Source organism: Ranitomeya imitator, chromosome 2 (assembly GCF_032444005.1).
Source record: "Ranitomeya imitator isolate aRanImi1 chromosome 2, aRanImi1.pri, whole genome shotgun sequence".
NCBI classification, from domain to species: domain Eukaryota; kingdom Metazoa; phylum Chordata; class Amphibia; order Anura; family Dendrobatidae; genus Ranitomeya; species Ranitomeya imitator.
The window spans coordinates 101,909,300-101,935,333 of NC_091283.1; the positions used below are offsets into that span (position 1 = coordinate 101,909,300).

At 43.3% G+C, this 26,034-nt stretch overlaps 1 protein-coding gene across 1 annotated transcript in view; it reads right to left on the bottom strand.

The window, feature by feature from the left end:
* Nucleotides 1–26,034, bottom strand: part of IL1RAPL2 (interleukin 1 receptor accessory protein like 2) — a 1,239,912-nt gene that overhangs the window by 491,334 nt on the left and 722,544 nt on the right. The gene's annotated exons all lie outside the window — the stretch shown is intronic.

The following is a 26,034-nucleotide window of genomic DNA, read 5'->3' on the forward strand; positions in this document are numbered from 1 at the left end:
GCTCAAAAGCCACCGAGGGTCGGAGCGAGTCCAATCACCAGTTTAGTAGAGGTGGTTCATAGGGATCCCACTAGTGCCTTTAAGCTGCACCCTGTGACTCTTAACAGGGCGCAGCGTATTAATGGCGACCCTGTGAAGCAACAGAGTTCGCTTCCATTCAAACTGGGTGAGGTCTAACCCACGTGTGAGCAAGTTTTCATCCGCCATTACTCAGCAGCAGGTGTCATCTCTGCATGGTGGACCCTGGACTACGAACGCACCTCATATTCTCTAATATCATTATTTGGTGCATTCCGCCAGTCCTAACAAGAGTCAACGCTTGTTGGAGATGGAACCTACCGATTCTACAGCCCTGTTTCCAATCCTCATAACCCAATAATGTACCTGTAGATTGTATGTAAAATTGTGTATTGTTTAAAGAAATTGTAGATTTTCTAGCTAAATTTTATTTTAGAACCCTAATTTATAAAGACTTAAAGGGAAACCGTCACTTGATTTTGTTTCCCACACTGCAGGTACCATGAATCAATGCCAGGCTGCAAGATTGCTAGGTCTCCCCCATGTGTCTACATAAGGATATATCTATCAATCACCTGGAGCGGTCCGATCTCTCCCTATACTCCATTTCCAAACTGTGTTTTCTCTGAACTGCAAGAATGTTTCAGATAAAAATGATTTCAACCATGCTTGGATTCATGCTGCCCATGGTTTGGGTGGCATGAATCGACTGACAGATTCCTTTTAATTTGCACAGGAAGAAGGCTGAAGTTTCTAAGATACTGTTAGATGCCTGCAGTCATTCGTTAAGAAATTTACATGATGGGCATGTTAATCGGTTAGTAATTGGGAATTGGCAGTTCATGCATAAACATCTTGGTTAACAGGTTTTCCTTTGTAAGAGCAGCACGGTGGTTCAGCGTTTAGCACTGTTGCTCTGCAACACTGGGGTCCTGGGTTCAAATCCCACCAAGGACAACATCTGCAAGGAGTTTGTATATTCTCCCCGTGTTTGTGTGGATTTTCTCCGGGTTCTCCGATTTCCTCCCACACTCCAAATACATACTTAAAGGAAATCTAGATTGTGAGCCCCAATGGGGACAGTGCCAATAACATCTGCAAAGCGCTGTTGAATTGATGGAGCTATATATAGATGAGTAAAATAAATTAAGTAAAGTCAGCTTTAAGAAGTCCAGTCGACGGTGTTTATCCCTAACTTCTCACCTATATGAACTTCTGCTTTGTTTACCAAATATCTTTTTGATTAAATGATTAGATATGTCTTATGTGTAAAACTATATAGCACTACATGTTTTTACTGTGAGCACCAAGTGATCCTTCTAAATTGCATGTATCTCTTCTACATCTATTTGGAAAAATTCTATATAAACTCATTCCATTCTGCTTCTACAAGTAGGAATTTAATAACATGCACTCCATATGAACCCAGAGAATAATAATTCTGAAATGTATAGCAATAATGTTAGTAACACTAAAGGCACTGGAAAAACAAGGGGAATCTCAAAGCATTTATTCTAGGTAAACACTTAACAGGCAAATGCAATTCTCTGCTCGATATTGTGAAAGAAATTACAGTCCATGCTAAATAACCTGTTATACCGATATCAAACATTTCTCTGCCTAAGAGGCAGGAAAGTAATAATTTGATGTGTGTAAACAGCGATCCCACAGAAGATGTCATTATGCATGCGCACTATAATGCATTTATAGACTTGTTCTTAGTGTTACTCATTTTTCTAAATGGTTTTATTTCTCTAATCTTATTTGTATACTGTATGATTTACGACCTTGGTAAGCTCTTTTGAGCAGGGACCTTGTAAATGACTGGCTGAATGCCTTTTTTTAGCATTCTTATTTGATTTTATTTGCAGAGCAAATCCAAGTTCATCAGTTACCTTAACACTGTCTGGACCAAATTTACATATGCATATTAAATATTTTCTAGTGGTTTTACTTTCTGTCATGAAAAATCTAGAATAATCTATATATATTTAAATACATACATACACACTCAATCTTCCTGTATATTCACAATACTTATTTTTAGATTATTTGTTGCATACACTTTTATATAAGAATTATGCATACGTATATACTGTCCACTCAGGGCTGAAAGTGTTGGTGCTCATGAAATTGTTCCAGAAAATGAAGTATTTCTCCCAGAAAATTATTTCAATTTCACATGTTTTCTTATACACGTTTATTTGCTTTGTGTGTATTGGAACAACATAAAAAAATGGCAAATTAGACATAATTTCACACAAAACCTCAATAATGGTCTGAACACAATTGTTGGCGCCTTTCCAAAATAGTGAGTACACAACTTTGCTTCAAGAATGTGATGCTCATTCAAACTCACCTTCTGCAAGTAACAGGCGTGGGCAATATGAAAATCACACCTGAAACCTGTTAAAAAAAGGCAGAAGTTGACTCAATCTGTGCATTATGTATCTGTGTGTGCCCCACTAAGCACGGAGAACAGAAAGAGGAGAAGAGAACTGTTTTAGGACTTGTCATACCATTATGACACAGACATTCTGATATTGTTTTCTAAATCAACAAAACAAGATTTGAACTTTTTGGCCTTATGCATATGAGATACTGTATGTCCTGTATGAAAAGAACACCATGCCTAGTGGATGTTCTGGGGCTGCATTGCTTCCTTCAGCATTGGAAACCTGCATTGTGTGGAGCACAATATGTATTTAATCAAGAATCATGAAATACTACAGACAACATCCTGCATTGTGTGAGGAAGCTTAAAGTCATTAGACTTCTAAGACCTTCCAACAGAACATTGATCTCAAGTACACTTCAAAGTCCACCAGGCTTGGTTTCAGAAGTCTGGGAAGATTCTAAAGTAACTGTCAACATCACCTTACTTGAACCTCAATGAAATTCTTTAAATTTCAGTGCCCACCAAACAATGTTGCAATCAATTAGAACTGTGTTTTGCAACAGATCTTTTCATCCAAAATCAGCGCTTGCCTGGTAGAGTTAGGACTGTCCCAATTACAGTCACCGTGGAGTGGTGAGGTGGCTTTTGCACTATTTTTTTTAATAAAAAAGTATGTTAACTAAGTGCGCTATATTATTTCCATGCACTATGCTGCTTATTTATTTACTGCAGGGTATTTGATCATTATTTTTTAACTCTGTATTAATGCCTAGACTTTTGTGATGGAACATCTAACACACTCACATAGGTGTGATGGTTGCATGTCCACATTCTTTTGACCATATAGTACCCTGTAGGTTGATAGATCACAGTACATGTTGCAGGCAATTGTAACATGTCCTTCAAATCTGTCCACGATAAATAATTACATGAGTAAACCCATTGATTTTTTACTAATTACTAATAATTTCTAAGAATTTTAAAAATCTAAATTATAACAAGATAAATATTTCATCATACCCTCTCTTATCAGTTGGATATTTACATTTTCCCTTGAATAAATGTCAGTGAGTCTATGGGGATTTCCTCCATACAGTGTGGGCTTGTTCATATTTTCAGCAGCTATGATCTGCTTTACAAAATGTATTCCTCATTCATGTAGAGCTCCTCACTGTTTACCTAACGGATTGTGACTTTAAAGAATTATTTTGCGTTGACGTAAAATTTTATACAATACAAATATTTGTTAATAGGAATTCATGCTATGTTCTCATACTATATCATTATAACCTACAGTATGCTACAAAAAGTCACAGTGTATAGGATATACACACTTCCATTTTTTTGTCGGAATATATAAATAATGAAAAATGACAACTTTGCAAAAGATCTACATTTTGCTGACATACAACATTGCAGTTGTAAAAGAAAAGGTACATCTTCATCATGTATCTAAACCATTTTTGAGGGAAAAAAAATGTCCTTATCTTTCTTAAAATCAATATCTACACTGTGTGCACAGTCATTAGGCAAGTGAGTATTTTGAACATTTCATCAGTTTTTTGCAGATTTTGCAACTCCAAACAGCAAATCAGGAGCTGTGTATTTGTGTAATGAGGAGGGTGCGACTTAAAGATACAATAACCTTTATCAAGGTGTGCAGAATTATTAGGCAGCTTGTTTTCCACAAAAAAAAAATGGGCCAAAAAAGAAATTTCATGGACTCTGAAATATGAAACATTGTTACAAGTCTTGTATATGGATGCAGCACTCTTGAAGTGGGTAATATTTTGAAGCATGATCATAGAACCAAGTTTTGCTGCAAACAGTCAACAGGGTCACAAAAAATGTGTAGAGAAAAAAGGACGCACATTAATTGCCAAAAATGTAAGAAGAATCCCATATGAATTGAAGAGCAATCCATTATTCTCCAGTGCTGTCATATTCCAGAACTGCAACCTAGCTGGAGTGCCCAGAAATACAAGGTGTTCAGGGCTCAGAGACACCGACGAATTAAGGAAGGCTAAAACCCGACCAACGCTGTAGAAGACACATCTAGACTGGGCCAAGAAAAATCTGAGGACAGTGTTTTCAAAGGTTTTATGGACTGATGAGATGAGAGTGACTCTTGACGGACCAGATACTGTATATGGGCCCTTGGCTGGATCAGTATCTGACACAGACCTCCGCGATGATTCACAAGCCAGCAAGGTGAAGGTAGAGTACTGCTATGAGCTGGTATTATTAAAGAATAGCTAGTTGGACTGTTTGGGTTGAAGATGGACTTAAAATCAACTTCTAAACTTGCCGCCAGTTTTTGGGGAGCACTTTCTTCAAACAGTTGTCCAAGAAAAAGTCTGCATCTTTCAAGAAAACCATGATTTTTATGTTGGACAATGCTCCATCTCATGCATCAAAGTCTTCACACTACGCTAGTAAATAAAGGTCTTAAAGATGAAACAACAATCACATGGCCCCTTCCCCACTTAAACTAAACCCTATTGAGAACTTTTGGGCCTTCATTAAATAAAAGATTCTTAGTGAAGGAAAAACAGTTACCTATCTGAACAGTGTCTTGAAGGTTGTGGTTGATGAGGCCCAAAATGTTGATGTTCAACAGGTTAAAAAACTGATAGAAGAGTGGATGGAAGGCTTATGTCCCTTACTGAAAAGAACTACGACTATATTGGACATTGCAATAAAAAAAGAGAACAGGGGCGCACGTGAGCAGGACCAGTGGGGTTAAGCAGGATAAGTGGAGCTGTAAAGCCACTAACCTTGAGAGGTTATGCACCCCTGCATAACCTCAGTGTGCGTGTGATGAAAATGGATGCGACCAGTGGAGGAAAGAGGCTGACACTCCAGATGGTGTGGTGATCCACTGTGGTCAGGCAGGTCGGGTGATTCCCTGCTGGTGGATGAAAATTCCTTGCAGTGTTCAGGAGGACTGCAGTGCATGCTGGGAGTCATGTGACCACAGGTTCTAGTGGTCACGTGATGAAAGGTCCTGAAGCAATGATGAGGTGCCTGTGTAAGCAGCTCCTGCCACGTGCTCTCGCAGAGGGAAAGTGATAATAATGAAAGGATGAATGCGGTCTAGTGAGGAGCGCTAGGCTGGTGATGATAAGGGCCAGGTAGGATTAAACGTGCAAACCTTTATTGAATCATAAGTCCACTGTATAATAAGTCCACAACGCGTTTCAACGGCATCCTAACGTCTTCATCAGGGGGCAAATAATGGACATGAATATTTCTTTCTAACTGTCAGAAAAGTATTTTTCACATTTTGAGTATGGTTATTATTCTCACTTTAATATATGATGTACATTTTTCATTTAAATAAATCTGTAAACTAATAGTTGCCCAATAGTTTTGTACTCATAGATATTCTCCTAAGAAAGACAAAACCTCACTTTTACTTTCATAAATATTCAGGTTTAACCTGTTGGAGTGATCAACAACAATGTAGTTGTTCAATGCTGAAATGAATCTTCAAAAAGAAAAATTACCTACGAATTGTGCACACAGTGTATGCTTTATTTTTGTAGTCGTATGGAATAAAAACTTCTTTTTAAAATTGGGACTTTACATCCGGAAGGATTAAATGAAGTTATTGAGGGAACATAAAACACAAAAAAGTGTTTTCCATAATTCCAATTGGCATTGTTTTTTATAATCTGTGTTTTAAATGTATTTTATGTCACATATAACCATTTAAATTCGCAATATAATTATATTGTAATTTTGATATTAATATCTGTTATAATCTAACTGTTATATTTATATATTTATGCAATTTTTTTTAAGTTTTTGAAAGATTTTTTTCTTTTTTTAATATTTAAAAAAAAAATTTGAAGGTGTTTTTAAATATATTTTTCATATATTTATGTAATGCTTTTACTCTCATTATGTCACCTTGTAGACTTCTAACTTGCATAGCAGCTATATAGTGGGTGTGTTAGGAACTAATTTTATTGGTCCACACCCTATTTAGCATAATACTACTTCCTATAAAGCTATCCACTATTTTAGAACACTTATGACAATATACCTGAGGTATACATTTATACTGTTGAAATGCAAGATATCAAGATTTATAAAAGGTGAGTGCCACCTATATTCACCTACGACCTCATTATACATTTACATTTAGATCGGCGCGCTTTTTTCCTTTCCTTCCCTTTTACCAGAAACCTTTATGGCGTAATGTGTTAGAAATGGTTTTCTTGGTGACTGTGGTCCCAGCTGCTTTGAGATAAATAACAAGTTCCCCCCGTGTAGTTTTAGGCTGATCTCTCACCTTCCTTATGATCAAGGATACCCCACGAGATGAGATTTTGCATGGTGCCCCAGATCGATGTCGATTGACAGTCATTTTGTATTTCTTCTTTTTTCTTACTATTGCACCAACAATTGTCTCCTTCTCACCCAGCATCTTACTTAGGCTACGTTCACACTAGCGTTGCGCCGCCCTGCGTCGGCGACGCAACGCGCGACGCACGGAAAAACGCGCGCAAACGCGCGCAAAAACGCGCGCGTTTTGCGACGCGTGCGTCGTTTTTTGACGAAATCGGACGCAAGAAAAATGCAACTTGTAGCGTTTTCTTGAGTCCGACGCTAGCGTCTAAAACGACGCACGTGTCGGAAAACGCGTGCAAAAAGACGCACGCGTCCCCTATGTTAAACATAGGGGCGCGTCGCCGCTGCGTCGCCGACGCAACAGCGACGCGACGCTGATGTGAACGTAGCCTTATGGTTTTGTAGCCCTTTCCAGCTTTGTGCAGGTCTATGATCTTGTCCCTGACAACCTTATAAAGCTATTTGGTCTTGCCCATGTTGAAGAGATTAGAGTCTGACTGATTAATGGGGTCTGTGGACAGGAGTCTTTTATAAAGGTGACTATGTAAGACAGCTGTCTTTAACCCCTTCAAGACCCAGCCTATTTTGACCTTAAAGACCTTGCCGTTTTTTGCAATTCTGACCAGTGTCCCTTTATGAGGTAATAACTCAGGAACGCTTCAACGGATCCTAGCGGTTCTGAGATTGTTTTTTCGTGACATATTGGGCTTCATGTTAGTGGTAAATTTAGGTCAATAAATTCTGCATTTATTTGTGATAAACACGGAAATTTGGCGAAAATTTTGAAAATTTCGCAATTTTCACATTTTGAATTTTTATTCTGTTAAACCAGAGAGATATGTGACACAAAATAGTTAATAAATAACATTTCCCACATGTTTACTTTACATCAGCACAATTTTGGAAACAAAATTTTTTTTTGTTAGGAAGTTATAAGGGTTAAAATTCGACCAGCGATTTGTCATTTTTACAACGAAATTTACAAAACCATTTTTTTTAGGGACCACCTCACATTTGAAGTCAGTTTGAGGGGTCTATATGGCTGAAAATACCCAAAAGTGACACCATTCTAAAAACTGCACCCCTCAAGGTACTCAAAACCACATTCAAGAAGTTTATTAACCCTTCAGGTGCTTCACAGCAGCAGAAGCAACATGGAAGGAAAAAATGAACATTTAACTTTTTAGTCACAAAAATTATCTTTTAGCAACAATTTTTTTATTTTCCCAATGGTAAAAGGAGAAACTGAACCACGAAAGTTGTTGTCCAATTTGTCCTGAGTACGCTGATACCTCATATGTGGGGGTAAACCACTGTTTTGGCGCACGGCAGGGCTTGGAAGGGAAGGAGCGCCATTTGACTTTTTGAATCAAAAATTGGCTCCACTCTTTAGCGGACACCATGTCACGTTTGGAGAGCCCCCGTGTGCCTAAAAATTGGAGCTCCCCCACAAGTGACCCCATTTTGGAAACTAGACGCCCCAAGGAACTTATCTAGATGCATAGTGAGCACTTTGAACCCCCAGGTGCTTCACAAATTGATCCGTAAAAATGAAAAAGTACTTTTTTTTCACAAAAAAATTCTTTTAGCCTCAATTTTTTCATTTTCACATGGGCAACAGGATAAAATGGATCCTAAAATGTGTTGGGCAATTTCTCCTGAGTACACCAATACCTCACATGTGGAGGTAAACCACTGTTTGGGCACATGGTAAGGCTCGGAAGGGAAGGAGCGCCATTTGACTTTTTGAATGAAAAATTATTTCCATCGTTAGCGGACACCATGTCGCGTTTGGATAGCTCCTGTGTGCCTAAACATTGGCGCTCCCCCACAAGTGACCCCATTTTGGAAACTAGACCCCCCAAGGAACTAATTTAGATGCCTAGTGAGCACTTTAAACCCTCAGGTGCTTCACAAATTGATCTGTAAAAATGAAAAAGTACTTTTTTTTCACAAAAAAATTCTTTTCGCCTCAATTTTTTCATTTTCACATGGGCAGTAGGATAAAATGGATCATAAAATTTGTTGGGCAATTTCTCCCGAGTACGCCGATACCTCATATGTGGGGGTAAACCACTGTTTGGGCACTCGGCAGGGCTCGGAAGAGAAGGCGCGCCATTTGACTTTTTGAATGGAAAATTAGCTCCAATTGTTAGCGGACACCATGTCGCGTTTGGAGAGCCCCTGTGTGCCTAAACATTGGAGCTCCCGCACAAGTGACCCCATTTTGGAAACTAGACCCCCCAAGGAACTTATCTAGATGCATATTGAGCACTTTAAACCCCCAGGTGCTTCACAGAAGTTTATAACGCAGAGCCATGAAAATAAAAAATAATTTTTCTTTCCTCAAAAATGATTTTTTAGCCTGGAATTTCCTATTTTGCCAAGGATAATAGGAGAAATTGGACCCCAAATATTGTTGTCCAGTTTGTCCTGAGTACGCTGATACCCCATATGTGGGGGTAAACCACTGTTTGGGCGCACGGCAGGGCTCGGAAGGGATGGCACGCCATTTGGCTTTTTAAATGGAAAATTAGCTCCAATCATTAGCGGACACCATGTCACGTTTGGAGAGCCCCTGTGTGCCTAAACATTGGAGATCCCCCAGAAATGACACCATTTTAGAAACTAGACCCCCAAAGGAACTAATCTAGATGTGTGGTGAGGACTTTGAACCCCCAAGTGCTTCACAGAAGTTTATAACGCAGAGCCATGAAAAAAAAAAAAAAAATTATTTTCTCAAAAATGATCTTTTAGCCTGCAATTTTTTATTTTCCCAAGGGTAACAGGAGAAATTTGACCCCAAAAGTTGTTGTCCAGTTTCTCCTGAGTACGCTGATACCCCATATGTGGGGGTAAATCACTGTTTGGGCACATGCCGGGGCTCGGAAGTGAAGTAGTGACGTTTTGAAATGCAGACTTTGATGGAATGCTCTGTGGGCGTCACGTTGCGTTTGCAGAGCCCCTGATGTGGCTTAACAGTAGAAACCCCCCACAAGTGACCCCATTTTGGAAACTAGACCCCCAAAGGAACTTATCTAGATGTGTGGTGAGCACTTTGAACCCCCAAGTGCTTCATAGAAGTTTATAATGCAGAGCCGTGAAAATAATAAATACGTTTTCTTTCCTCAAAAATAATTATTTAGCCCAGAGTTTTTTATTTTTCCCAAGGGTAACAGGAGAAATTTGACCCCAATATTTGTTGTCCAGTTTCTCCTGAGTACGGTGATACCCCATATGTGGGGGTAAACTACTGTTTGGGCACATGCCGGGGCTTGGAATTGAAGTAGTGACGTTTTGAAATGCAGACTTTGATGGAATGCTCTGCGGGCGTCACGTTGCGTTTGCAGAGCCCCTGATGTGCCTAAACAGTAGAAACCCCCCACAAGTGACCCCATTTTGGAAACTAGACCCTGAAAGGAACTTATCTAGATGTGTGGTGAGCACTTTGAACCCCCAAGTGCTTCATAGAAGTTTATAATGCAGAGCCGTGAAAATAATAAATACGTTTTCTTTCCTCAAAAATAATTATTTAGCCCAGAATTTTTTATTTTCCCAAGGGTTACAGGAGAAATTGGACCCCAAAAGTTGTTGTCCAGTTTCTCCTGAGTACGCTGATACCCCATATGTGGGGGTAAACCACTGTTTGGGCACACGTCGGGGCTCAGAAGGGAAGTAGTGACTTTTGAAATGCAGACTTTGATGGAATGGTCTGCGGGTGTCACGTTGCGTTTGCAGAGCCCCTGGTGTGCCTAAACAGTAGAAACCCCCCACAAGTGACCCCATTTTAGAAACTAGACCCCCCAAGGAACTTATCTAGATATGTGGTGAGCACTTTGAACCCCCAAGTGCTTCACAGACGTTTACAACACAGATCCGTGAAAATAAAAAATCATTTTTCTTTCCTCAAAAATTATGTTTTAGCAAGCATTTTTTTAGATTCACAAGGGTAACAGGAGAAATTGGACCCCAGTAATTGTTGCGCAGTTTGTCCTGAGTATGCTGGTACCCCATATGTGGGGGTAAACCACTGTTTGGGCACACGTCAGGGCTCGGAAGTGAGGGAGCACCATTTGACTTTTTGAATACGAGATTGGCTGGAATCAATGGTGGCGCCATGTTGCGTTTGGAGACCCCTGATGTGCCTAAACAGTGGTAACCCCTCAATTCTAACTCCAACACTAACCCCAACACACCCCTAACCCTAATCCCAACTGTAGCCATAATCCTAATCACAACCCTAACCCCAACACACCCCTAACCACAACACTAATTCCAACCCTAACCCTAAGGCTATGTGCCCACGTTGCGGATTCGTGTGAGATATTTCCGCACCATTTTTGAAAAATCTGCGGGTAAAAGGCACTGTGTTTTACCTGCGGATTTTCCGCGGATTTCCAGTGTTTTTTGTGCGGATTTCACCTGCGGATTCCTATTGAGGAACAGGTGTAAAACGCTGCGGAATCCGCACAAAGAATTCACATGCTGCGGAAAATACAACGCAGCGTTCCCGCGCGGTATTTTCCGCATCACGGGCACAGCGGATTTGGTTTTTCATATGTTTACATGGTACTGTAAACCTGATGGAACACTGCTGCGAATCCGCAGCCAAATCCGCACCGTGTGCACATAGCCTAATTCTAAAGGTATGTGCACACGCTGCGGAAAACGCTGCGGATCCGCAGCAGTTTCCCATGAGTGTACAGTTCAATGTAAACCTATGGGAAACAAAAATCGCTGTACACATGCTGCGGAAAAACTGCAGCGGTTTACATTCCGCAGCATGTCACTTCTTTGTGCGGATTCCGCAGCGGTTTTACAACTGCTCCAATAGAAAATCGCAATTGTAAATCCGCAGTGAAATGCGCAGAAAAAAACGCGGTAAATCCGCCATAAATCCGCAGCGGTTTAGCACTGCGGATTTATCAAATCCGCAGCGGAAAAATCCGCAGAGGACCAGAATACGTGTGCACATTCCTAACCCTAACCCTACCCCTAACCCTACCCCTAACCCTAGCCCTAACCCTAACCCTACCCCTAACCCTACCCCTAACCCTACCCCTACCCCTAACCCTAACCCTACCCCTAACCCTACCCCTAACCCTAACCCTACCCCTAACCCTAACCCTATTCTAACATTAGTGGAAAAAAAAAAATTTCTTTATTTTTTTATTGTCCCTACCTATGGGGGTGACAAAGGGGGGGGGTCATTTATTATTTTTTTTATTTTGATCACTGAGATAGATTATATCTCAGTGATCAAAATGCACTTTGGAACGAATCTGCCGGCCGGCAGATTCGGCGGGCGCACTGCACATGCGCCCGCCATTTTGGAAGATGGCGGCGCCCGGGAGAAGACGGACGGGACCACGGCTGGATCGGTAAGTATGATAGGGTGGGGGGGGACCACGGGGGGGGGGATCGGAGCACGGGGGGGGGATCGGAGCACGGGGGGGGGAATCGGAGCGCGGGAGGGGTGGAACGGAGCGCGGGGGGCGTGGAACGGAGCACGGGGGGGCTGGAATGGAGCACGGGGGGGTGGAACGGAGCACGGGGGGGGTGGATCGGAGTGCAGGGGGGGTGATTGGAGCACGGGGGGGTGATTGGAGCACGGGGGGAGCGGACACGAGCACGGGGGGGAGCGGAGCACAGGGCGGAGGGGAGCCGGAGCAGTGTACCGGCCAGATCGGGGGGGTGGGGGGGCGATCGGAGGGGTGGGGTGGGGGCACACTAGTATTTCCAGCCATGGCCGATGATATTTCAGCATCGGCCATGGCTGGATTGTAATATTTCACCCGTTATAATGGGTGAAATATTACAAATCGCTCTGATTGGCAGTTTCACTTTCAACAGCCAATCAGAGCGATCGTAGCCACGAGGGGGTGAAGCCACCCCCCCTGGGCTAAACTACCACTCCCCCTGTCCCTGCAGATCGGGTGAAATGGGAGTTAACCCTTTCACCCGATCTGCAGGGACGCGATCTTTCCATGACGCCGCATAGGCGTCATGGGTCGGATTGGCACCGACTTTCATGACGCCTACGTGGCGTCAAAGGTCGGGAAGGGGTTAATGCAGGTAATGAGTTGATTAGGAGCGTCAAACTGGTCTGTAGGAGCCATAACTCTTAGGCTGTGTGCACACGCTGCGGATTTTGCTGCGGATCCGCAGCGGATTTGACCGCTGCGGATCCGCAGCAGTTTTCCCAAAGTTTACAGTACCATGTAAACCTATGGGAAAAAAAAAACGCAGTGCACATGCTGCGGAGAAAGCTGTGGGAAACGCTGCGGATTATTTTCTGCAGCATGTCAATTGTTTGTGCGGATTCTACAGCGGGTTTCAACCAGCACCAATATGATAGTGCTGGTAAAAACCCGCAGAAGAATCCGCAGAATAAACTGCAAGAAAATCCGCAGTGAAAACCGCAGTGGTTTTGCACTGCGGATTTTCCAAATCCGCTGCGGAAAAATCCGCAGGAAAATCCGCAGCGTGGGCACATACCCTTAATGATAGGTAGAGGATCAAATACTTATTTCTCACTGCAAAATGCAAATACATTTATATAATGTATACAATGTGATTTTCTGGATTTTATTTTTGATATTCTATCTCTCAATGTTAAAATTAACCTACCTTTAAAATTATAGACTTGTTCATGTCTTTGTCAGTGAGCAAACTTATAAAATTAGCAAGAAATCAAATACTTATTTTCCCCACTGTACGTGTCCTTAAACATCAGTCATACCTTGTCTACATTCCACTAAACAAAGTGTGTTTCTTATGAGAAACCTGTGCATTCTCCTTTTGTGTCAATATTTATAACATTTTCTTTTACTGTATATTTTGGATATATTTTTGTCCAGAATTTTTACTTTTTTGGTATTGGGATGTTAAAAATACTTTGGGACATATTACCTAACCAGCAGTTGTATTATAAAATGTATGTGAATATTTTTCTGCCCAATGATGACAGAAGTATTCTAGGAGTGATACCTTTATTGGCTAACCAGAAAATAATATGTTTGCAAGCTTTCAGGGCACAGTGGCTCCTTCTTCAGGCAAGATTACCAAATTACCAGATTGGTAATCTTGCCTGAAGAAGGAGCCACTGTGCTCTGAAAGCTTGCAAACATATTATTTTCTGGTTAGCCAATTTAGGTATCACTCCTAGAATACTTCTGTCATCATTGGGCAGAAAAATATTCACATCGATTTTTTTAGCTAACACGGTACCACAATACAATTTGTTATTGTACATCATTATAAAATGTAAAAATATGTAATAAACGAATTGTCAAAAGATTAAGAAATGTCCCTAATACACTGCTATCAGAATTAGTAAATTATATTTTACATTATACCTTCATTTAGTGGGGAAATAATATAAAGCTGCTCTCCATCAATGTCTTGACAATGGCAAAAGCTTCATTTAAAACAGGAAGATAGAAAAATATTTTCCATTAAATCCTGGACTATTATCACAGTCTATGCCTCATTAAGCCATTGTTTTCTTCATAGAAGGTTGTCTCATTCATCTTCTAAAATACAGCAAAGTATGGTAGGCCCCTGATCTATTCCCCTTTGTGAAAGAAATGCTAACGCTACAAAGTAGATCTTTCAAACACTAGAAAGGAGCCACTTTCATGTTACATGTCCACAATTTTCCATTTAAATGCAGATTGTAACTTTCTGCTAAATAAGAGCAGGAAATTTTTCCATTAAAATGCTAATCGGAATGTTAACTTTAACTTGGGAAGTGTTTCTGAGAAAAACACAGATAGGATGGTTTACATACAGTACCTCCAGGTTATTCTTTTGAAAGACAACGCTTAACCTATGTGGCTTCATCAATAAAAACAGTGTGTTCTCATTAGAGGGGTAAAGCTATAGAATTATCTCAACTCAGAGGTGTATCTAGCTCCTCCTGCACCCGGGGCAAAAGATCAGTTTGGCGCCCCCCCCTCAGATTTCTGCCCCCTATAATCTCCTCAGATTTCTTCTGCCCCCATAATGTCCTGATTCCTGCCTCCATCCCCTCCCTTCCCGGGTGCAGTTGCATGTGGTGGAGAAATCTGAGGAACATATGGAGGGATGGGGGCAGAAATCAGGACATTAGGGGGGGCAGAAGAAATCTGAGCACATTATGGGGGCAGAAATCACGACATTGCACCCATCCAGCCCCCTGGCATTGTTTCAGTGCTCACATAGTAGTATATAGCACAGACCACATAGTAGTATATAGGACAGCCCAAACAGTAGTATACAGCACAGCCCACACAGTAATATACAGCACAGCCCACACAGTAGTATACAGCACAGCCCACCCAGTAGTATACAGCACAGCCCACACAGTAGTATACAGCACAGCCCACGTAGTATATAGCAGCCCACGTAGTATATAACACGGCCCACGTAGTATATAGCAGCCCACGTAGTATATAACACAGCCCACGTAGTAAATAGCAGCGCCCATGTAGTAAATAGCAGCACCCACGTAGTAAATAGCAGCCCACGTAGTAAATAGCAGCCCACGTAGTATATAGCAGCCCACGTAGTATATAGCGCAGCCCACGTAGTATATAGCAGCCAACGTAGTAAATAGCAGCCATGTAGTATATAGCAGCCCACGTAGTAAATAGCAGCCCATGTAGTATATAGCAGCCCATGTAGTATATAGCAGAGCCCACGTAGTAAATAGCAGCCCATGTAGTATATAGCAGCCCACGTAGTATATAGCAGCCCACGTAATAAATAGCAGCCATGTAGTATATAGCAGTCCATGTAGTATATAGCAGCCACGTAGTATATAGCAGAGCCCACGTAATAAATAGCAGCCATGTAGTATATAGCAGCCCATGTAGTATATAGCAGAGCCCATGTAGTATATAGCAGAGCCCATGTAGTATATAGCAGAGCCCATGTAGTATATAGCAGCCATGTAGTATATAGCAGCCATGTAGTATATAGCAGCCTACGTAGTAAATAGCAGCCATGTAGTATATAGCAGTCCACGTAGTATATAGCAGAGCCCACGTAATAAATAGCAGCCATGTAGTATATAGCAGCCCACGCAGTATATTAGAGCCCATACCTTGTCCTTCCAGCCAGGCTCTGCATCCCCCCAGCCCCCGCAATCCTTTGCTCCAGGTGCTGCACAGTGCACACTTCCTGTTTAGCGATGCACGGCTCATTCTCCGGGCACTGGACAGGGTCGGAAGTCACTGCGTATCCATGGCGACGCATTGTGGGCAGCTCTCGTCTCCAGCAGCTGCGAAAGTCCCAGAGCTCTGAGCCGCCTCCTTTTCTAGCGTGCACCTCGTTCCGCAGATGCTTGCCTCAGGGGCTGCATGTTTGAGAATTCCGTGGACGGGGAGCCTCCTCCTAGGACCACCGCATCAGGTGGCCTGCTGGCGCCCCCTTGTTGGCTGCGCCCGGGGCACATGCCCCGGCTGCCCCCCCCTGGATACGCCACTGTCTCAACTGCTTTCCATTTGTTTACTTCAGCATTTCCCAAGGTCATATTTTTCTTTATTCTGCACTTTTCGAAAGAAGTCTAATATGTATGTATTAATATAGAAAGCATTACAGTTATTTTTATATCTGTATATATATTGGTTTGAGCAAATCTTTTACTTAAATGGGGAAAATAAAGGTTGAAGTAGGTTTAACTATACCTGTAATCTTTTCACGAAACATTTCATAAAGAGAAATTACAGCAAACAGTTAATACAATTTGTGATTTTTTTTGTGGCAGAAATCAAGTAGCATATGTATGGAACCAGGACGTTAAAGTATTTGACAACTTCTCTATTGGTGGTTTAGGCTCAATTTAAAGGGAGTTCATCACCAACACAATGCTATTTAAACCTCTCATTCAGGGATGTAGGTGTTAGGGCTAGCGGAACGCACCAAGTAATAGAGAGATTGATACGAGGTGCATTCGCAGCTCGGGATCCACCGTGCAGAGATACCTGCAGCAAAGTAATGGCGTTTGGACACTGAGCTCACACGTGGGTTAAACTTCACCCCGTGTAAAATGAAAGCGAGCTCTGTTGCCTCACAGAGTCTGTATACAGAGAATAATACCCTAACTAGGGTTGTGCTTGCTCTGGAACTCTTCTGTGCTAACCGCACACATGAAGGAAACAGATGCTAAGCCAAGGCTTATTGCCCCCACTGACGCTAGCTGCCTTCCTGAGTGTACAGCCCCAAAGCTAAACAGACTCACACCACATATACAGTGGGGCAAAAAAGTATTTAGTCAGTCAGCAATAGTGCAAGTTCCACCACTTAAAAAGATGAGAGGCGTCTGTAATTTACATCATAGGTAGACCTCAACTATGGGAGACAAACTGAGAAAAAAAAATCCAGAAAATCACATTGTCTGTTTTTTAACATTTTATTTGCATATTATGGTGGAAAATAAGTATTTGGTCAGAAACAAAATTTCATCTCAATACTTTGTAATATATCCTTTGTTGGCAATGACAGAGGTCAAACGTTTTCTGTAAGTCTTCACAAGGTTGCCACACACTGTTGTTGGTATGTTGGCCCATTCCTCCATGCAGATCTCCTCTAGAGCAGTGATGTTTTTGGCTTTTCGCTTGGCAACACGGACTTTCAACTCCCTCCAAAGGTTTTCTATAGGGTTGAGATCTGGAGACTGGCTAGGCCACTCCAGGACCTTGAAATGCTTCTTACGAAGCCACTCCTTCGTTGCCCTGGCGGTGTGCTTTGGATCATTGTCATGTTGAAAGACCCAGCCACGTTTCATCTTCAATGCCCTTGCTGATGGAAGGAGGTTTGCACTCAAAATCTCACGATACATGGCCCCATTCATTCTTTCATGTACCCGGATCAGTCGTCCTGGCCCCTTTGCAGAGAAACAGCCCCAAAGCATGATGTTTCCACCACCATGCTTTACAGTAGGTATGGTGTTTGATGGATGCAACTCAGTATTCTTTTTCCTCCAAACACGACAAGTTGTGTTTCTACCAAACAGTTCCAGTTTGGTTTCATCAGACCATAGGACATTCTCCCAAAACTCCTCTGGATCATCCAAATGCTCTCTAGCAAACTTCAGACGGGCCCGGACATGTACTGGCTTAAGCAGTGGGACACGTCTGGCACTGCAGGATCTGAGTCCATGGTGGCGTAGTGTGTTACTTATGGTAGGCCTTGTTACATTGGTCCCAGCTCTCTGCAGTTCATTCACTAGGTCCCCCCGCGTGGTTTTGGGATTTTTGCTCACCGTTCTTGTGATCATTCTGACCCCACGGGGTGGGATTTTGCGTGGAGCCCCAGATCGAGGGAGATTATCAGTGATCTTGTATGTCTTCTATTTTCTAATTATTGCTCCCACTGTTGATTTCTTCACTCCAAGCTGGTTGGCTATTGCAGATTCAGTCTTCCCAGCCTGGTGCAGGGCTACAATTTTGTTTCTGGTGTCCTTTGACAGCTCTTTGGTCTTCACCATAGTGGAGTTTGGAGTCAGACTGTTTGAGGGTGTGCACAGGTGTCTTTTTATACTGATAACAAGTTTAAACAGGTGCCATTACTACAGGTAATGAGTGGAGGAAAGAGGAGACTCTTAAAGAAGAAGTTACAGGTCTGTGAGAGCCAGAAATCTTGATTATTTGTTTCTGACCAAATACTTATTTTCCACCATAATATGCAAAAAAAATTATGAAAAAACAGACAATGTGATTTTCTGGATTTTTTTTTTCGGAGTTTGTCTCCCATAGTTGAGGTCTACCTATGATGTAAATTACAGACGCCTCTCATCTTTTTAAGTGATGGAACTTGCACTATTGCTGACTGACTAAATACTTTTTTGCCCCACTGTATACTGAGTGGTAGAGTACCCACTGGCATTAGCCAAACACAAATGATACTAGCGCATGGCCGTGCGGCCATGCAAACCTTTTATAGTTGTAGTTCTCCAGGACCTTCCTGGTGGACCAATAGGAGCTGCTACAGGACCTGAGCGTGTCACCCCAACCTCCAATGAGAGGTCTTCTCTTGGGCATGCTCAGAAGGAGAAAAGCAGGACTTGGTCCCAAGAGTGCCTGCTCGCCGCCGAACAGTACTGGTTATAATGGCTGAACCTGGAAGGGCAGCAGCAACCAAACATGCAGTATCTGTCCGAGCCAGGCGCTGGGACTGACGTCTCCACTAAGCAGGTTCCACTGCGGCTGGAGAAGAGTGGGAGACTGCAGCGGACATGGTTCGAGATTCCCCATGTGCAGCAGCAGGAATTCGACACCTAACATTAAGTTACTTAACGTCTACAAAAATTATACCTGTAGCAGTTTATATTTTCGTGGTTCAGATGCCAGGAAAAAATTATATACTTTGTATGTAAATGAGTGGGCTGTGGTGCACTCTTGGAGTAGCCAAGGGCCTGATGCACCATTACACCCCTTCAATTTAAATTCCTGGCTCCTCTCTGCAGTATACTACAGGCCAATAACTGCAGACAGGAGCCAGTGAGGATAGGACTTAGTGCCACTAAGCATGGCATGGCTTCTGTAGTGTCCTTCCAGTGTTGCAGAACTACTAGCTGGGTCCAGGGAGCATTCACTTGAGCACTAGCAATTAGGATATAGCAAAGTGCTTATTCTGCATATTAAGGAGGCATTACAGTGCACTGTGCCATTGCTGATGTAAATGTTGATACATTTTACATTTATGATTCGTGTACTAGTAAAATGCCGGCATCCTTTATTTTAAGGAGAGTATAACTAGGAGAGTGATTTGCACAGAAGGATCTGGGTATAGTTGTAGATCACGGACCAAAGGCCCCCATACACATTAGATAGCGGTCTGCTGGAGGGCGACTCACTCCAAGATTTGCCAGCTCTACTGGGAATTTCTGCAAGATTTCTATACATTTTAAGGGCTTGTTGACATGCGGCGCCCCAGGGTCCTGGTCGTCACAGTGGTATTGCTTTCCTCTCGGGGAGAGTGATGCTACGTTAGGAGGCAATGAAGGAGAACTCTTTGTCAGGTAACACAATGCATGCAACATGTTCACACTCCAGACCAGAAGGGGGAGCTCTAAGCCTGTTTAAGGTGAAGTCCTCTATAAGAACATCCTGATCTGGAGGGAAAGAGTTCAGTTTCTGTCAGGGAGACAGAGGGAAAGGAAGCATAGGAGCAGTGTAGCCTAAAGTGCTGCAGCTCCTAGGAAACAGATAGAAAGCAGAACATATTGCAGCAAGCATTAAGGAAAGCAAAGCAAAGGAGAGGATATCAGAGGGAGATCAGCCAGGAGCAGGCTGGCTCCTTCTGAGATGCAGAAATCCGGTTGCTGGAACACCGAGGGAGCAACGATCCTTTATGCCTTGCTCCAGAGACCGGCAAGACAGCTAATTTCACGCTACCTGTCTGCCCCTACACCCAGGAGGCAAGGTGGCACCCCTTAGAGGCTGGGGCATGATAGAGTCCCTGTAAAACGCCTCAAGCCACCGGTCATACAGGTTTGTCCTATCCATCCGGGGGACAGAGAGCAAGACATAACATCTACAATATCTGTGAGGACCTTATGAGAAGCTTAGCAGTAAAGTACTACAACACCACGGCGCTAGAGGAAGGCTACTGATTAGAGTTGAGCGACTTTTACTTTTTTAGGATCGAGTCGGGTTTCGCGAAACCCGACTTTCTCAAAAGTCGGGTCGGGTGAAATCGGCCGATTATTGCGAAAAGTCGGGGCCGACTGAAACACGAAACCCAATGCAAGTCAATGGGGAATCAAAGTCGGCAGTGAGTGGAGGACAGGAAAACACCTACAGTGTCCATTTTAAAACATCAATTCGTATTACTGAAGCTTGTCAATCTTAACTTACTTTATAATAATAGTTAGGCATTGAAAGCAAGGGGTCATTTGGCTAAAGTTGTGGGGAGAATAGGGCTGGCTCAAGATTTTCGTGGGCCCAGGAAATGCGGAATACGTCACGGTGGTGGAGCAGCGAGAGGTAAGTATTTCAACTTTGCAAGTGCTGTGATCCTGAGCAAGCAGGGGGGGGCCCACTAGTTGGCACTGGCACAGGGCCCCTCATAGTACGGCGGTGTGTTTGATGGCGGGTGGCGCCTCCCACTGCGAGACACTTTTGCGTACTATGAGGGGCCCTGTGCCAGTGCCAACGAGTATGCCCCCCATCTGATGAAGGAACCTGCACTTTCATCTGCACCTTTCTCTTTAAGTTTTTTAGGGTCGAGTCGGGTTTCGCGAAACCTGACTATCTCAACAGTCGAGTCAAGTGGAATCGGCCGATTATCGCGAAAAGTCGGGGATCGACCGAAACACGAAACCCAATGCAAGTCAATGGGGGAGCATAGTCGGCAGTGAGTAGAGGCCAGGAAAACATGTACAGTGCCCATTTTAATGGCAAAAACATCCATTCTTTTTACTGAAGCTTGTCAATCTTAATTTACCTTATAATAATAGTAAGGCATTGGAAATTGGGGGTCATTTGGTTAAAGTTGTGGGGGGTAGGGCTGGTTCAAGTATTTAGTGGGCCCAGGAAATCTGGACGACGTCACGGCAGTGGAGCAGGGAGAGGTAAGTATTTCAACTTTGCAAGTGCTGTGATCCTGAGCAAGCAGGGGGGGCCCACTAGTTGGCACTGGCACAGGGCCCCTCATAGTACGGCGGTGTGTTTGATGGCGGGTGGTGCCTCCCACTGCAAGACACTTTTGCGTACTATGAGGGGCCCTGTGCCAGTGCCAACGAGTATGCCCCCCATCTGATGAAGGAACTTGCACTTTCATCTGCACCTTTCTCTTTGTCCCCGTGTAAGGTGGTATAGTATGCGGGAAGGGGAACCTAACTTTCAACAGGGTCAGATTCTGGCTGTGTAGAGTGCAAGGGGAATGTAGTGGTCTGGGTCAATGTACCAGCAGACTCATCAAGCAGTGGCTGGGCAATGGGCAGGATGAGGAGGAAACACAGATATAGGTCCAAATAATAAAGTAGGCTAAATGCAGTTCAAAATTGGTAACAGGAGTACACAGGCGGCATAGCTTTGTTCAGTGGAGGACAACTGTAATGAGTGGCAAAGAGAGACTTAGTAGGCCCAAAATAAAAAAGTAGGCTAAATGCAGTTGAAAATTGGTAACAGGACTAAACAGGCGGCATTGCTTTATTCAGTGGAGGACAACTGTAATGAGTGGCTGACAGTTAGTAGGCCAAAATAATAAAGTGGGCTAAATGTCTACCAAAAAATTGTTCATAAATAAACAGGTGGCATAGCTCGGTACAGGGGTGGGCTCCTCTGCTGAGTAGCAGACAGTGGTAGTTGGCGCAAAGTATTAACTGGTCTAAATGGAGGCCAGGGCCCCTATATATTTTTACTATCATCTATCATTTCAACAAATTTGTATTGGCAGTGCAATTGAAGGATTTAAGAGCACAGACTACACAGTGGTGGAGCAGGGAAAGGTAAGTTTTGCAAGTGGTAGAGCACTGTTCGAGCTGGGGGGAACACTCTCTCATGGGCACGGTACTGGCACAGGGCCCCTCATATTACGATCGTGTGTCTGGCATTGACTGTGCACCACCACCGTCAGAGACACTTCACTGTACCATGAGGGACCCTGTGCCAGTGCCGTCGCCCAAGAGTGGGCACACCCACCTGTCCAGGCAAACGGCACTTGCACGGGTGCTTGCGCCAAGTGGTGACCACGGCCCTGTGGGGGGAGTCAGCCCATTTAGGGAGGTATAAACATGGCCTTTGGTGGACATTCAGCAGCTGCAAATGGAGGAATTGGAGCAGTCAGTAAGAGGAGGCCAAAAGCAAGACATTTTTCAGGCAAGCTACATGTCAGCAGGGGAAGGTGGGGCAAAATAATTTGAAATCCATGATTGGTTCATTTTAATGAAGGTTAGATCACCAACATTTCTTGTAGCCAGACGTGTCCTTTTTTTGGTCAGTATTGAACCAGCAGCACTGAAGACTCTTTCTGATAGCACACTAGCAGCTGGGCAAGCGAGCTCCTGTAATGCATATTCTGCCAATTCAGGCCAGGTGTCTATTTTAGATGCCCAGTAATCAAAGGGGAATGACCTGTGAGGGAGAACATCGATAAGGGAGGAAAATAGTTAGTAACCATACTGGACAAATGCTGTCTTCTGTCACTTTGAATCGATGCAGCAGTACCTGTCGTGTCTGCGGTCACTGTGAAATCACTCCACAACCTGGTCATAAAACCCTCTGTCCAATGCCACTTCGGATTTGTGCACCTCTAACACCTCTGCCATGTTGCCCCCCACAGCTCGTGTGAGAACCATCACTGCCGCTGTGTGCTGGGAATGCCTGAACCAAACTGTCTACAAGAGTTGCTTGTTTGGTAGCCAATATTTAGCCAATATTTGCTCAAGGTTCTCATGTGGCATGATATTTTGTAATTTTCCTTTATATCGTGGATCCAGGAGGCAGGCCAACCAGTAATCGTCATCGGTCATCATTTTGATAATGCGGGGGTCCCTTTTTAGGATACGCAAAGCATACTCAGCCATGTGGGCCAATGTTCCAGGTGTCAATTCACTGCTTGTGCTGGGTTGAGGAGCACTTTCTTGCAAATCAACATAACTTGTGGCCTGCAAAAACCCTGTACCTGACCTTGCAATGCCACCAGTTTCTATTGCCCCCTGAGAAGCATCCTCCTCCCATAAATATTCATCCCCATCATCCTCCTCCTCCTCTTCGTCCGCCACCTTGTCCAGGAGAGTTCCCTGAGCAGACAATGGCTGACTCTCATCAAGGCTTCCCTCCTCCTCAGCTGCAGACGCCTGCTTCTTAATGTGCATCAAACTTTGCATCAGCAGACATATTAGTGGGATGCTCATGCTTATGATGGCGTCGTCTGCACTTACCAGCCGTGTGCATTCCTCAAAACATTGAAGGACTTGACAGAGGTTTTGTAGCTTCGACCACTGCACACCAGACAACTCCATGTCTGCCATCCAACTGCCTGCCCGTGTAAGTGTATCCTCCCACATTTAATTACAGCACACCTGTGTTTGCACAGCCTCTGAAGCATGTGCAGTGTGGAGTTCCACCTTGTTGCAATGTCGATTATTAGGCGGTGCTGGGGAAGATTCAGCGATCGCTGATGGTTCAGCATACGGCTGGAGTATACGGGTGACTGGCGGATGTGCGAGCAAAATCTTCGCACTTTCAGAAGCAGGGCTGGTAACACCGGATAATTTTTCAGGAAGCACTGCACCACTAGGTTCAAAGTGTGAGCCAGACAAGGTATGTGTTTCAGTTCTGAAAGGGCTATGGCAGCCATAAAATTCCTTCCGTTATCACTGACTACCTTGCCTGCCTCAAGATGTACACTGCCCAGCCATGACTGAGTTTCTTGCTGCAAGTACTCGGCCAGTACTTCCGCGGTGTCTCTGTTGTCGCCCAAACACTTTATTTGTTACACAGCCTGCTGACGCTTACCACTAGCTGTTCAATAATGGGACACCTCGTGTGCAACACTGGCAGCTGAGGATGGAGTGGTCGTGCGGCTGCACTCTGTGGACGAGCTTTTGCTTCTGGGGGAACAGGAGGAGGAGGAGGGGTGGCGAACGCCTACAGCCAACTGTTTCCTAGACCGTGGGCAAGCAGAACTGTCCCACTATGGCTGTGCCCTGTGGACCCTGCATCCACCACATTTACCCAGTGCGCCATGATGGACACGTAACGTCCCTGGCCATACCTACTGGTCCAGGCATCTGTTGTGAGGTGCACCTTTCCACTGACTGATTGCCTCAGTACATGGACAATGCGGTCTTTGACATGCTGGTGGAGGGCTGGGATGGCTTTTCTCACAAAGAAGGTCTTTTTGGCTGGACTTGTAGCCTTGAGATTGCTCATGCTTCCTCACAATTTGGTTTCTCAAGTCCTCAGACAGTTCTTTGGTCTTCTTTCTTTTCTCCATGCTCAATGTGGTACACACAAGGATACAGCACAGAGGTTGAGTCAACTTTAATCCATGTCAACTGGCTGCAAGTGTGATTTAGTTATTGCCAACACCTGTTAGGTGCCACAGGTAAGTTACAGGTGCTGTTAATTACACAAATTAGAGAAGCATCACATTTTCGAACAGTGCCAATACTTTTGTCCACCCCCTTTTTTATGTTTGGTGTGGAATTATATCCAATTTGGCTTTAGGACAATTATTTTTGTGTTTTTTCATTTAAGACAAATTAAATGAAGATAATAATACCAAAGAATTTGTGTTTGCAATCATTTTCAGGAAGTAACGGAGTATTATCTTACAGAATTGCAGGGGTGTCAATACTTTTGGCCACAACTGTATAGAGAAAATCACAATCTATGAAGGCCAGCCACCAGCCAGCATACATAAGAGATTCACAATGACAGGCACAGGGGTCTTCTGCAGACCCTCGGCTGTCAAGACAATCCACTGGGGGTGATTTGTTATACGCACCCCGGCTGTCCTGTTAAATCCCACTGTCAGTGATTGCCAGCAGGACTTCACAGATTAACAGCCACAGGCAGAGCACCACTTCACCCACAGCTGTTAAGTGTACTTGATTTGTGTGGAAAGGAAAAAGTGCAGGTGGATGGTAGTAAATACAGGTACACTTTAAGATAATGTGCATTTTTTTATTTCATCTACTAGTTTCAAAGTACCAAAAATCTTCTTCAAGCCGTATATATATACTGGTGAGATTTTTTAAAAATGTGGTGCCAAAAGAAAGTCACATGATGTGTCAAAGTCCATTGTATCTTGGGCATCTTGGTATTGCATTCACGAAGAAATAATGGTAATAAAAGGTAAAAAATGTATCATTGCATATTAATTCTAAAATTATGATGTGGTGTAAAAATATCAGTGTACATGAAGAACAAGAACTCACAGTGTCACGTTTAAACACGATTAGTGTGAGTGACATGAAGTTGAGGTGCCATGGAGGAGACTGAGAGAACCCAAGGGGATAGAGATAGATGAGTCAGATAGAGCCAAGCAGACTCAAATAAAATTGTGATTAAAATTATTTGGATGTATTTATTCTCACATTAAAATATTAAAATGCTAAAGAAAATGGGAAGATATAAAGGAAAGCATCAAGGAGAGATATATACTAGAAACCAATCCATAGAAATTGCAGCAGACAGAGCATTGGAAAAAAAATCTGTGCTTTAAAAAATAAATCTCTGAAGAACTCAAATGAACTCAGCGTGCAGGGAATAACCCGCTGCTATAGTGAGCGGTTGTGTAAATCCGTGACATAACATGGG